Source organism: Galeopterus variegatus, unplaced genomic scaffold (genome assembly GCF_000696425.1).
Source record: "Galeopterus variegatus unplaced genomic scaffold, G_variegatus-3.0.2 Scaffold8673, whole genome shotgun sequence".
Classification (NCBI taxonomy): Eukaryota; Metazoa; Chordata; class Mammalia; order Dermoptera; family Cynocephalidae; genus Galeopterus; species Galeopterus variegatus.
The window spans coordinates 54,817-65,465 of record NW_007734784.1 but is presented as its reverse complement, the minus strand read 5'-3'; positions in this window follow the sequence as shown (position 1 = coordinate 65,465).

The following is a 10,649-nucleotide window of genomic DNA, read 5'->3' as shown; positions in this document are numbered from 1 at the left end:
TGTGTGTGTGTGTGTGGTTGTCTTTTTCTGTGCTGGGTGATTTTTCTACCCTCCTTTCTACTTTTCTGTTTTCTTCTCCCATGTATCACTTTATAATTAAAAATGATTATTATTGTATCATGCCTCCACCAAATTTGATATTCGGTCATCTCTGTAGAAATCCTCCTGAGGAGGACTGCCTTCTACACCTCTGTGGGTGATGAGCACAGTTAGGCTCTGGGAAGCTTGTTGGGGTTGAATTTAACACCCCATACCTGAACACGTGACCTTATTTGGAAATAGGGTTGTTGCAGATGTAATTCGTTAAGATAAGGCCATACTGAAGTCGGGTAGGCCTCTAATCCAATATGACTGTTGTCTTTATAAAAAGGCGAAGTTTGGAGAGAGATGCACACAGGGAGAAGGTGGAGATGGGAGTGACATGTCTACCAGCCAAGGAATGCCAGAGAACGCCAGCAAACCACCAGAACTCAGGGAGAGGTGTGGGACGGATTCCCCCGCATTGTCCTCAGAAGGAACACAGCTGCTGACACCTTGATCTCAGACTTCTAGCCTCCAGGACCGTGAGGCAATCAATTTCTGTTGTTTCAGCCACTCAGCTTGTGGCACTTTGTGACGGCAGCCCTCGGAAACACATACAGAGCTCACTGCTTACCTGGCAGCTGTCAGTACTAGAGTGGCCTCCACTTCCTGGCTTCCTCTTGTTCTGCTCTGATTTTCCATCCATGTCTAGGTCTCACCATGGGGCTGGGCTGGAGCCAACAGGATCATTATCCTTGGTGGTCTGGAGAGTGGAGACCACTGGACTGGATGGGGGTGGATAGCACAGGAGCCAGCAGAGAGGGGTCGGCTTCTGCATTGTGGTCAAGGGGGAAAGTCCCACATGCATTTGGTAGAAATGGGACAAGGGAGAGGGGTTGGGGTGTGTGATGGGGGAAGGGTAAGTCTGAAATAGGAGGTCAGCTCTGCAGTTGGGAGGACTGGGAGTGGTTTGGGGAGTGAGGGGTGAGAGGGGAAGAGGTAGTGGTTCAGGGCGAAGACCATGAAGAATGTCAGGGTGTTCAGGGGCTGATTTCAAGTGGCCCTATTGACAGCCACGGAGACATCCTGGTGGCTTCAAGGACTCAGGCTGGACTGGCAGGCTCTGCCTGTTTCTGTGAGTCATCATTTTTCTCCAAGCATCCTCCTCCTCCTGCCTCTGATGTGCAAAGGCAGCTGTGGTGCCTCCTAGCAACGAATGCTGAACCCCAGCTGGCCCACAGGGGTGGAGATTGGAATCCTTCCCAGAAGTGCGAGTGGGAAGCCAGTTTCAAGAGAGGCAGTGTAGGGCAGTGGTTGAGAACACAGGCTCTGGATCCAGGTTACAGTGATGTAAACTCAGGTGACCTGTCCCTTCATGGGAAAAGTAGGGAAGATCCAGCTGACAGGAGCTGTCATGAGCCCCTGGGTTATCATGGGCCACCCAAATAGGCTGAGGTTCAGGCAACCTGTTTGCAAAAAATAGTTTGGTTCTCAAATTTAAGTGTGCATCCACATCACTTGGAAGACTTGTTAGAACCCAGCTGGCTGAGCCCCACCCAGAATTTCTGATTTAGTTGGTCTAGGTTGGAGGCTGAGAATTTATCTTTCCAACAAGTTCCCAGGTGCTGCTGATGCAGCTGGCTTGGAGACCACACTGTTCTTTGAGATTAACCGGGGGGAGATGTTTCATGACTTCTTGGTGCCTCCCGGGGCTGCTGCTTGTGTGGACAGTGAGACTGGGACCTGCCTTACCCTGCTGGTGTGTAGGGTCAGCTCTCTCTCTCTGTTATAGTCAGAGATCCACACGAGGGCTCAGGGATGCTGCTGCTGCTGCTTCCAATGATCACGGTGGCTCACAAATAGGTCTTCTGCTGTGTGCGCACTATTCTAAACATGGAACACACATGAGCACGTTTAATTCTCATAATAAAGCTATGAAGGAGGCGCTACTATTACCATCATCACCCCCATTTTTCAGATGGAATAAGTGAGGCTCAGAGAAGATAAGAAACTCGCTCAAGGCCACACAGCCAGTAGGCAGCTGCCAGAGCTGGGATTTGATCAAGCAATCTGAATCTAGAGTCCATGCCCTTACCCTACATCATTTCACTGACCCTACAGGGAAAGGAAGGCAAGAAATGACCCAAGTGATGTTAGCCAAGTTAGTTGGCCTCTCTTTGTTCTCATTCTTACCTCAAAACAGGAAATAGCTTTCTCCATCTTAGAAAAAAAAAAAAAAACACAAACCCAAAAACCTTTACATTAAAAAAAAAAAAGCTGTCAGGATTAATTGGATAACAGCTGTCAAAGTCTTATAACTCCTCAGAGGATGGTAAAAGAGGAGGAATAATTATTGTGCTATTTTCTCTGCAGACCATAGTACATTCTGGAGGGAGTCAATAAGTGTCTAATGATATTCCTGGTACTTAGCAATGATGGAAAGGAGACTGCTCGGACCAGATGGGAGGGTCAGCTGGGCTTGGGCAGCAGAGAGAGCCTTCATGTTTGAAGACCTGTCTAGAGACCTTCTGCCCCTGAAAAAGGTGGGAAGGTGTGGCTTAGAGTACAAGGGAGTTCTTCAGGCAGGTTAGCATCCCTGCATCCCCTGAAAGAGAGAGGGGCAGCACTGCACATTGATCCACCCAAGTTTATGGGCCCCTGGCCTATCATGGCTGGGCAATTGGAGACCACCTGGCTCAGTGTCTTTCAAAGGGTGGCCTGCACATCAGCTGCATCAGCTTCACTTAGAAACTTGTTAGAAATGTGCAAATTTTGGACTCCACCCCAAACCTACTGGGAGTGGGTCCCAGCAACTTTAATAAGCTTTCCAGGAGATTCTGATGCATGCTACAATTTGGGAACCACTGTTTTGGAGGGAAATATCACTGACCTTAGAGCTAGACACGTCTAAGTGTGAATGATGGTACTGCCAACATCTGGCTGTGTGACTTTGGGCAAGTCATTGCATCTCTGTGAATATCAGGTTCCTCATTTATAAACTGAGGAGCGAGTGGTTAGAGAGGTGGTCTATAAGACACTTGCTCTATATCTGCAATTCCTTCTAGCCCCTCCATAGAGGAGAGACTGTCTTGACTCTTTTCTTTGAAACAGGCTATTCTATCCGCATGGATCAGTCTTTTTGTTTCCTCTTTACCTGTCTAACACCTGTATAACCTTAGACCTCAGCACGGAGTTTATTTGCTCCGGAAAATTGTTGGGATTTTTTTTGTACCTCCTCCCCCAAATCAAGTCTGGGCTAGATCCTTCTCCATGTACATGACTTACTGTAAAACTTCCACATTCTTGTAATTGCTTTTTACTTGTCTGTGATCTCCACGAGGGCAAAAACTCTCCCATGCTGACTTGCTGTTTCCTAAAGGGTCAGACATGGAGTAGGTGTACAAGTAGTATTTGAAGTTAGAAGCAATTTTATAAAATTTATGAAGTACTTGGCTCTACTGGATTTCATGAGGAGACTGGTGGAAAGGTTGGCCTTCATGCATGGAACCACACAGGGGAAACTGAGGCATAGAGGTCCTAGCAGACTAAGGGATGCAGTGGCAGAGAGAAGCAAGTGCAGAAAGTAAGCTTCAGTGGCTGAGGATTTGAGGGGTGAGTGCTACGGAATCTGAGGTACAGACGGTCTTTAGCAGATCTCTATGGGGCTGAGGAGCCCATCTGGTATCAGCTTTAGAGAGTGTGGTGCACTCAACTCCAACACCACAATGTGGTCTGTAATGTGCTGGCATCTAGCCAGCACTCACGGTAAGAATTTCATCCTAGCATCACCAGGGCAGGCATTTTGCAAAGCTCAGAGGAGCTCTATCTGTCTGTCTATCTATCTGTCTGTCTGTCTGTCTGTCTATCTTTCTTAGACAGGGTTATGAACCTCTTTGAGAAATAGATAGATGCTTTCCCTAGGAAAAAACCAAACAAAATAAAACCCCAGAAAACAAAAAAACAAAAAAACCACAAAGATACAAATATCCCCCACTGTTGACCTTGCCACTCACTGTGTATGTGATGAGGTTACTTTCAGATCCAGTTGTTGTAGAGGGATAAGAGTGTCAGGTGAGTGCAAAGGTGGACTTTGTGTCTCTCCGACCTCTGGAATTTTAAAGCCGGGGAGTCACAGTGATGACCCAATTGGGGAATGCGACGGCAAGGCAGCACCACTTTCACAGGCTGAGTCATCTCTTCGTTTTGCTTTTTCCCTCCCCCTTTCCATTGTGTCTTTTCCCATTGCACATATACGAGGTAACAATCCAGTATTTTCTATGGAGCATGGCAAACATGCTATATATAAGACACAGTTGAACATTCTGTGAGTGAAATTCGAGCATAAATGTAACTAATCAAAATATTATCATGCCAACGGATGTGTGAAGAGTTTGGAGATTTAAAAATATATATATTTTAGTTCCATGTCATTTCAGTTTAGAACTGTAGAAGCAAAGAACTCAGCCCAATGCATGCATGTCAAGAACGATTTGGGGTCTGATAATGCTCCCAGCAGCCCTGTTGTTCTCTTTACTCTTAAAAGGACAGCAGCTTGCCAACTGATTTAATTTTTTGTTCTTTCCACCGAATCTTAGCCCCTCTTCCTACATGAACCAGCTCAGGAGTTTATGCTCACTCCTTGCTACCACATACAATATGTCAATTCGTGACATGGAGCCTAGCAGCTAAATGATAATTAGAAATTCCTAGGTTTGAATCCTGGCCGTGCTACCAGCTGGGTGGCCTTGAGAAAGTTACTTAATATCTCTGTGCCTTAGTTTTCTCATTTGTAAGAGAAGGAAGATAATAGTGATTACCACATAAGGTTTATATTAGAATAAATAAACGAATCAGTAAAATGTAAGAGTGTGTGTTTGCTGTTGTTGCTATTACTGTTAAACACAGGAGTGACTAAGGAGAGAAAGGAATTCTCAGAACACAAAAAATACTGCGTTTCTCCAGAAACAAGACCCAAGGAAAGAGATGTCTCTTCCCCACCCCTTCTTCAGAAGGAGCCTAGGTAGGAAATCCAAGCCAGCCCCAGCTCCTAACTCACCCCTAAGTAGTCACATGACTGTAAAGTCTTGGAACCATAGACTTCTATAGCTGGAAGGAACTTTAGAAATTCTACCTGCACACCTGTTTTACAGGTGAAGAAACGGAGAGAGAATTCTTGCTTGCAGAGCGACTGTGGGACTAAATGGGTGCACAAAGAGGGGTGCGGAGTCTGAAGGGAGAGTGGCATTATCTGACCTTCAATTCTATCTTGACCTTGCCAAAGTAGTTCTAATATTTCCAACATCAAAGTGAAAATCCAGTAAGTCCTTATGTTTCACAGTTTATGTAGTTGAGTTGTCATTCTATCCTGTTTTGTGTTCCATTGTTTCTCCTACAGTCACATGTGGTTTTCCTCCTGGGAGGCTGAGATTCTACCTTGATGTGTCAGGGGAGACAAGTTGTGAAGTTATAAAGGGGGAGAGCTCAGGTCCTGGTACGCCCCACAACGTTATCCTGGGTCTGTTTTCATTCCGAGATTATTTAAGGACCAGAAAAAGAATGTTGAGGGAAAAAGTTTTATTTCTGCTTTTGTTTATGTTTGGGACGTCAGGGGGATGCAGGATTATTGGGGGATTGTACGTGGCTTCGATTTTGTTCTGTTTTGTCTCCATAACCTTTGTCCCTCATCTCTTTGTCCCTGCCCGGTATCCTTCCCCTTGCCTGTATTTCGTTTCTCCTGCTTCACCACCTCCCTCTACCGTCTTTCTCCTTCCTTCCCTCCTGCCCTCCATCCATTCTCTCTCCCTTCTCCCCCACCCTCATCTTTTTCTCAGGAAGAGGGAAGGAATTCAAGGGCCTAGGTGATCTTTGAGAGAAAGGCCCAAGTGTACAAGAACCCCTGCTTGATCAAGTTAGTCTATCGAGTGTGGGTTAGCATGGAGCCCCTTCCACCAGATCCTTCAAATCTAGTCACCAACATGGACTATCAGATAGCTGTTTCTTGGAAAATTGCCTTAACAAATTTGCATATGAAATAACTTAAACCCTAACTTACTGGTCTGAATGAATGATTACAGAAATACTTATGACTTGTTCACACAAATTGACAAAATGTTCACAATATTCAGTTTCTTTGAAATTTCAGGATTCATTTTCCTTGTTTTAAATAGATACTATATATCCATGAAGCTGTAATGAACACCTCCTCCCCATTTTCTGGTGTATTAGAAAAGAAGTAAATTTCTTTTCTCTTTTTTTTGACACATGATAGTTAGATTGCTTTCACAGATAATATGGATAATGTTGAATGATATGTTTGTTACTATGGTTATTGGTTTATTGTTATGTTTGTGATTGGCTTAATGATTATTTAGTTTTCATGGTAATACTGGTAGCACTATTCTTGTCTCTCACACATACATTTTCTTACTTGACAGTGCATTGTGCCTTTTGAAATTTTTGTGCCTCTTGCCCCCTTTTTTTTTTCAACCAGACAGCTTAATTTCATCATTATGATCTTTTCAATTAGGTCTCATCCAAAATAGCTGTAATAGTAGCATGCACTACAATGTATAAGGAAAGCAGTGCAGGAATAACTTGTCTGGGCATTACTGAAAGCTACACAGAGTAAGTGGCATTTAAGCAGTTTCATGAAGGACATTACTGGGCTGGGTAGCATGGATTTCAGGGAGGGTATTACCTGAGCAAACATACAGAAGCAAAGTGCAAAGGATATTGGAGTTTGTATGAGTTTCCTATTGTTACTGTAACAAATAACCACACATTGGGTGGCTAAAAACAACAGGTTTTTTTATCTTATGGTTCTGAAGGTCAAAAGTCCTAAATGGGTCACACTGGGCTAAACTCCGGATGTCATCAGGGCTGCATTCCTTTCTGGAGGCTCTAGGAGAGAATCCATTTTCTTGCTTCTTTTAGTTTCTGCAGTCTGCAAGCCACCTTCATTCCTTGGCTCGTGGCCCCTTCCTCCATCTTCAAAGGACAAAGCCCAGCTTCATCAAATCTCTCTCTGACTCCCACCCTCCCACCTTCCTCATCCACTTATAAGGAGACTTATGATTATACTGTGCCCACCTGGAGAATACGGAATGATCTCCCCATCTTATGGTTATCCGATTAACAACTTTAATTCCATCTGCAAACTTAATTCTCTTTTTCCATATAAGGTAACATGTTTATGGGTTCCTGATATGAGGATGTGGACATCTTTTTTTTTATTTTTTCCTTTTTGTCTTTTTTTTGTGACCGGCAACGGATCGCAACCCTCAGTGTCACGCCCGTACCGGACTGGGACCGGCCACGGGATCGCAGCCCTCGGTGTTGCGCCCGCACCTCGCTCAGCCAGTGAGCGGCCGGTCTGTATGTGGGATCTGAACCCTCGGCGGGAGCGCCGCCGTGCTTCCCAAGCGGCGCACTGTAGCAGTGCGCCACCGGGCCGGCCCAGTATGTGGACATCTTTGAGAAGCCATTATTCTGCCTGCCACACAGTAGATGAGTGCTGGGGGTGGGGGTGGGGGTGGGTCTTCATATTTAAGGCAAGGAGGGAGGTGGGGGTCAGGATGTGGAAGCATCCAAATATCCCCATGAAAGACTGTGGACTCTATAGGAAACTAGGCTGGCTGGGAAGTTGTTGCAAAAGTCCATGAAACAGACAAACAAACAAAAATTTCATGACATAATGCTGTGGACCTGAACTAGGCCAGTGGTTACAGGAGTGGAGAGGAAGAAGATGATCTGAGAAATATGTAAGGAGACACCCCAGAGTCTTATGCCTGATCAGCTGTAGGGAATGGGATGGGGCAGCAGATTTTATTGTGTCTCAATGGATTCCTTGCTATTGTCTTCAGTCTGTTGATGTCTCTCTGCTATATTGAAAAAAACTTCGGGGGTTTGTAAAAAAAGTAGGAAAAAAGCTGTTGATGATGCAGCAATCCTTATTTGCATTACCTTTGCACACCAGGGCTAGGGCTCAACAAATAGCTGTCGGACTGCATGTCAAAGCTGAACTGTGGGTGCCCCCCTGTGTGTGCACGTGCTCCCCCTAAAAGGCATCTGGCATTTGGAATGCCTAGGGCCTTTCTGTTTCCTGGAGGCAGCATATGTTTTTTTCCCTCTTAAATAGCTCTCTGGGGAACCACTTCTGTGGCTGTACAACTCACGCAAGGAGGGGCACAGTCGTCCATAGTGGAAACTGAAATGGGAGCCAGGAAATCTGATTCTAAATCTTCATTGCATTGTGTGACCTTGGGCAAATCACTTGCCCCCACTGGAACTTATAAAATGAGTTGGTTGGGTTCATTGAGCTGCTGTGTCTCACCCGGATATAATTTGTTGTGCTTTATGAATAATCTACAACTTCTAGACCAGTGCTATCCAGCAGAACTTCCTGTGACTATGCAAATGTTCTACATCAGCAATGTCCAATATGGTAGCCACCAGCCATGTGTGTCTACCGAACACTTGAAATGTGGCCAGCATCTCTAAGGAAATGATTTTTTAAATTCTATTTAATTTTAATTAATTTAAATTAAAATAGGCACATGTTGCTACTAGCTACTGGTTTGGAGGGTGCGTTTTTAGACCCTGAAGTCTCTGCTTAATGGAGCAAGGATAATTGGTTTGAATATTTACCACTTTCTGGCTGAGTGGGTTTGAGCAGATGACTTTACCTCTCTGTTCCTCAATATTCCCTGCTTAAAACATAGATAGCACGGAGGGTGCGTTTTTAGACCCTGAAGTCTCTGCTTAATGGAGCAAGGATAATTGGTTTGAATTTTTACCACTTTCTGGCTGAGTGGGTTTGAGCAGATGACTTTACCTCTCTGTTCCTCAATATTCCCTGCTTAAAACATAGATAGCATGGCACTACCTCACTGGGGTGCTAAAAGTTGCATGGATCCATGCCTGGCAAATAGTAAATTCTCAATAAACATTACCTGTTATAAATTGCATTGGGGCCACTGTCATCTGCTGTTGGTCACTTATTATGAAATTACTCTTTATTGAGTCAAATACTGCTTTGCATTTAATATTCACTGAAAACAGACAAACAAAAGACTTTGATGTGTAGCTTTCATTATCCCATTTTGTAGATGAGGACATTGAGGCCCAGGGAGTTTCATCAACTTGCTCAAAGTCACGCAACTAAGACACGACAGAATTGGACTGAAAGCCACTTTTCTCAACTGAAGATCCAGGACTCATTCCATGCCATCACAGCTGCTTGGCTTTTCATGGCATTTGGGGACCAACCGCCATCAGTTGCCTTCACGGAGGTGCTGGCACTGGAAGGGGCTGCCTGTCTGCAGGGACCACTCTGAGCTCTCGGAGCTCCAGGCCCTCAGCTGCCAGTCGCCTGAGCACACTCATGTAATCTTAATGAACAATATGCAAAGCCATTAAAAACTCAATTAGGACTTTCTTTTTACTGCCGATGTGAGGAAATACAATCCTGAGGTGCTCATGTGTAAACACAATAGCCACCATCTGCTACGGAGAAGAGTTCTGCCTCCAAAAGGGGGATCTGTGTTGCAGACACATCAATAATGGGGCGCTTATCAAGACATGATTATGCACGAAGGGGAAAAATGCAAAATTTATGGCCAGCCAGAGAGTACTTCCTGGTTTAATTCCACAATTTTCGGTGCTGTGTATAATAACTATGAAGAAACTAATGCTGTTTTATGTTCCTTATCACGTTAGTGGATTTTTTTTTTTTTTTTTGAGAGAAGGGAAAAGAATGTATTTACAGTCTTTCTTGTTTCTGACTGATCTCGGCATAATGACCAGCTCATTTTTGATTTCCAGGAAACTGACAGCTCCGGGAAGATATTAATTATGCCAACCTGTTGATCAAAGAGGGCCCCACTGAGCTGTTGATACATGAGGGTTTTCACTCCTGAACAATCTCTAGAAGGCAGGCCTGTGCTCAGCTCAGAGCTATGGTTTCCTTTCTTTCTGGAGGATGTGGCCAGATCTGTCAGGTTGGGCTAGATGTGGAGGGGTCAATGAACGGCCAGATCCCTCCTCCCCTGACATTCCACTTGTGTTACTGGGTGCTGTGGCTTCCTGCCTCTGTGCCTTTGCACACACTGTTCCCTCTATTTCAAATGTCCTTCCAAGTTACCACCCAGGGTTACTGCTCTTGGTGATGTTCCTGTTTAGAGTGTCTTGCAACTTTGCTTCATAGGCATCTTATCCCCTCAGATACAGGGACTTGCAGGAAATCGGGGCCCTACAAGGGTGCCAAAATAATAATGATAATGTTAGCTGTGGGAATAATTTCAAAATTTCAATGGCTTAATAACCCAATAATAGTTTATTTCTTCTAATATCCAAAATGAATGTTCCTAATTGGTGGGGGCCTTCTGTGTGGTCATCGTCATTCAGGGAACCTGGCTCTATTTATTGTGGCTCTGTCCTCCCCTAGGTTCTCAAAATCCTGAACATTCAACTGGTAGATGGGAAGAGAATGGACCGGAAATTTTCACTCCTTAAAGTGCTTACAGATCCCCTGGGGATCTTGATAAAAAGCAGAGTTGGATTCAACAGGCCTGGGTGGGCTGAGATTCTCCTTTCTTACAAGCTCCCAAGTGATGCTGAAGCTGCTGGTC